Raw genomic sequence first — 4,695 nt, 5'->3', positions numbered from 1 at the left:
GCAATTGTGAATTGTGCTGCAATGAACATGTGGGTGTTGGTGTTTTTGTTATATTATGACCTCTGTTCCTTAGGGTAGATACCTAGTAGTGACACTGTTGGATCCAATGGTAGATCTGGTTTCTGTTGTCCTAGAAATCTCCATATTACTTTCCATAGAGGTTGTACTAATTTACACTCCCACCAACAGTATATAAGTATGTCCTTTTCTCTGAAACTATTATGAGCACCTCTATGCAAACTAGGCAATTTAGAGGAAATGGATGAATTATTGGAAATATACAAATCCCAACCTTGAATCAGGAAGAAATAGAAGAACTGAACAAACCAATAATGATTAGCATTATTCAAACAGTAATTAGAAGTCTCCCCCTCAAAAAAGTCCAGGACCTGATGGATTCACACCTGAATTCTATGAGACTTTCCAAGAAGAATTTTAGTATTAAATTTTAATTACTGAATTTATTCCATAAGATTTAGGAGGAGGGACTCCTCCCTCACTCATTGTACGAGGCCAATATCACTGTGATTCTAAAGCCAGGAAAAGACACAATGAAAAAAGAAAACTACAGACCAATATTCTTTATGAACACAGAAAAAAAATCCTCAACAAAATAGTGTAAACCAAATTCAACAGCACATAAAAAAAGATAATAGTACACCATGACCAAGTGGATTTTATCCCAGAGATGCAAGGGTACTTCAACACACACAAGTCAATAAACACAATTCAATACATAAATAGAATTTAAAATAAAAATCATATGATCATTTCAATAGGTGCAGAGAAAACATTGGATAACCCAGCACTTCTTCTTGATAAAAACCCACAGCAAAATAGGCAAAGAGGGAATATTCTTCAAAATAATAAAAGCGATATATGATAAACCCACAGCCAATGTCATCTGAATGGAGAGGACTAGAACAAGGCAAGTATGTCAGAATTTTGACCCTAGAACTGTAAAATAATGTTTTTTTCCTGATTATAACCAAGTAACTCCATGGTAACATATTACAATAGCCATAGAAAACTAATACAGATTTTGGTTACTGAGCACTAGATACTTTTGTTGCAGATTATTTTCCTATGGCAGACTGAGCTAATTATTAGTACCTAATGATCAACAGAATATTATATTCATTGTTTAGTTCAAGAGAAGATAACCCCTACATTGCCAGTAGTGAAACACTAAACAAGTATAAACTTGGGTAGAGTCCTACTGTGGATGGTTTTTCTAAATTTAGTCACCAACATCAATTTAAAAACATTTGCCCATGTGTTTTCCATCTTGCCATGGCATGATAATGTGAAATAATTCAGTTGTGCTATTTTCAAAGTAATATAATGCAAACCAAAGATTATATTATACTGTTGAGAGCAATATTCTTATTTGTGATTTGCAATGTACGCTCTTGTCAGTAAAAGCATACAAATATCTATTTTGAGAAAATGGCTTATGTGCTTTGTACATTATGGATTAGTTCAATATTTAGTTGTCTGTTGCAAGTGGTCACAATGTCAAGATAATTAAATGTTAATTGAATAGCAGCATTCTAAATTAGATGAATATAAAATATGGCAAGCCATGAAAAGCATTTGGACTATATCATTACTGAATATTTTAAAATATTCTATCTCCACTGAAATAATTTAGTTTTACACTTTGGTGGTTAGGGGCTTGATTCTATAAGAGTTCTGCCTAATATAAATTGCATAGATCACACAAAATGTCCCAGAACATCATGCTGTATGACTGATGAGAAACATATTGTTCTGCATTTTTCAAAAAGAAATCGAATCCCAGCTATTTAATCAAAGAACATAGACAAAAATCTCTTACTATCAACTTGTATCATATGCATTATAGCTGACACTGTCATCAGTAAATTATCACTTACTGTAATGTATTTTAAATTTCATTTGACCTTGGTAAGACAAAGAGTTTTTCTTATTGAAATTAATATGCTGCTCACAGCTTCATCTTTTATGTTGCATTAAAAAGTACTTGGCAACACACAATTGTACTTTGAACAAACCCATGTTTTTAAATAGCTGGTATCCTATGTTTTGATCTTGGGCATTGATAAAGTGGAAGCTGAATACCCATTTGTTAGGACAATTTTCCATTCAAGAGCTTCTTGTAAAAAAAAATAATTTGTTCTTTATTTGTTCTCTCTCTCCAAATGTTTAGTATCAAGGATCCATTTTTCACACTAATCCACTCAATTTACTCTCCTTTATAAAAGAAAGCAGAACTGCTGCTGCTACATACATTTTCTTTGCTGGGTCTAATGTGTAATTAATTTCAGAAGAAAACCTCTTTTCATTAAGTAATGGTTCCTAGGTTGCTGGCATATTTCTAGGCCTCTCTATAGTGAGAAGGAAATGATCAGAATAAATTCCCAAGCACTGCCACTAAATTTACAAGCACACCGGAAAGTACTTGAGGCAAAAAGTAGGTAACCCATAAGGCAGGCATTGTCTATGCTGTGTCTCCCTCCTCTAATAAACACTCAATGAGAATCTCCAATATAGGGGAATAAACCTTCTAACAGACTAAGAAAAATGACATTAGATATTATTTAGTGAGTTGCGCAGTAATAATGTTGTCCTAAAGGCAATGCCCTACGGTGCCTGAGAACTCAGATAATTTCAGTCTCCAACAGAAATACTGAGAATGAGAAACCACAAAAGAAATATGACAAATAAAAAGTATAAATTATGTATTAAATCTCAACATTTTCTACTCTTCTGTCTATATAACTCGATATAGTATGGTGTCCTGTATAGTTACATTGAAATGATTGTCCTCCTTTACTCAAACTCTGTGATTTATCTCAAAATAAAACAATATAACCTTTACATAACAATTTTCAAATCACTTTCCAATGTTATATTTTGTGACAATCCTTAATGTCTGGTAGAAGAAAGAAGAGATATGGACATTTTTGGTAGATAAAAACATATTCTCATAAAGTTAATACACTATTTATAAATATGGTAAATGATAAGTTGTGGGTGTTTTTGATACACTTTATTTTTAGAGTAGTTTTAGCTTTACAATAAAATTGAGTGAAAAAGGTGCAGAGATTTCCAATATAGCTCCAGTCCCCACGTATGCACAGCTTTTCTCATTATCAACATCCCCACCAGAATGATGTATTTGTTACAATTGATGAACTATACAGATACATCATCATCACTAAAAGTCTATAGTTTACATTAGGATTGTATCTTTTATACATTTGGGCAAACTTAAAATACAGGTATCCACATTTATTGTATTGCTCGGAACTGTCTCATTGTCCTAAAACCTTTTATGCTATGCGTATTTATTCCTCCTGCCCGCCAGGTTCTGGAAACACTGATTTCTTTCCTGTATCTTTAGTTTAGCCTTTCCAAATGTCACATAGTTGAAATCAGGCAATACATGGTATTTTCTCATTGGTTTCTTTCACTTAGTAATTTATACTTAGGGCTGATTGACACCTTGATTGCTTTCAAGTTCTGGCAATTATAAATAAAGCTACTCAATATTCATGTGCAGAGTTTTTGTGTGGTCATGTGTTCAACTCCTCTGGGTAAATACCAAAGAACATGATTGCTCAATCATATGGTATGGTAAGACTACCTCAAGTTTTGTAAGACACCGATAAGCTGTCTTCCAGAGCAACTGTATCATTTTGCATGCCCAGTGAATGAGAATTCCTGTTGCTCCACATCCTTGCCAGAACCTGATGTTGTCAATATTTTGGACTTTGACCACTAAAACTGGTAGGTTATTGTTGTATTATTTTGCAATTCCCTAATTATGTATGATATGGAAACTTTTTGTAATGATGTTGTTTCCACTTCATTATTTTTGAGCAATTTTCTGTTGTTGAAATTTGAGAGAAACTGATTGTACACTTAGATATTATACCCTCATATTGATTGGCCCATTCAATGCTCTTTCTCTGAATTTTAATCTTGAATAGTATTATTATAATACAGGAGATGTTTGAAGTTCAATTATCCTCTTGGCAGCATCCTGAACAAACCATTCACTGCGATCCCACTCTCTGGAGGTACTCTGGTCCCTGTGTTACCTGTACCTCATTCTTTATCCTTCTTCACAATTATGCGAGTACCTTCATATTCTTTTTTTTTTTTTTTTGAGTTGGAGTCTCACTCTGTCGCCCAGACTGGAGTGCAGTGGCCGCTGCCGGCCACCGCAGCCTTACCTTCTGGGCTCTGGCGATCCTTCCGCCTCAGCCTTCCGAGTAGCCAGAATTACAGGCATGCGCTACCACGCCCGGCTGATTTTTTGATTTATTGTAGAGATGAGGTCTCGCTGCCCAGGCGGGTCTCGAACCTGCGGGCTCAGGCAATCCACTCACCTCAGCCTCCCAAAGTCGCGGGATTACAGGCTGAGCCAGCGAGCCCGGCCACACCTTCATATTCTTTGAAGTAATTTACTTTTTCACTTAAATGAATAGTGGCCTGCTTCTAGTCTTGCTTTAAAGTACTTTAATAGTAAGAAAGTGTTGGATAATTTGACAGTGTAAAAAATAGGACTAGAAGGCAGATCTTTACACATCACTTCCATTTTGCTGAGAGTACTTACAAAAGTAGCGCAAATCTTGAAACATATTAAATGCTCAATAAACAATAATTCTTTAATAACCACATACAGACACATCAATATTATAATTA

Source organism: Carlito syrichta, unplaced genomic scaffold (genome assembly GCF_000164805.1).
Source record: "Carlito syrichta isolate Samal-C Ts95f unplaced genomic scaffold, Tarsius_syrichta-2.0.1 Scaffold308797, whole genome shotgun sequence".
NCBI lineage: Eukaryota > Metazoa > Chordata > Mammalia > Primates > Tarsiidae > Carlito > Carlito syrichta.
This window is presented reverse-complemented; position numbering follows the sequence as displayed.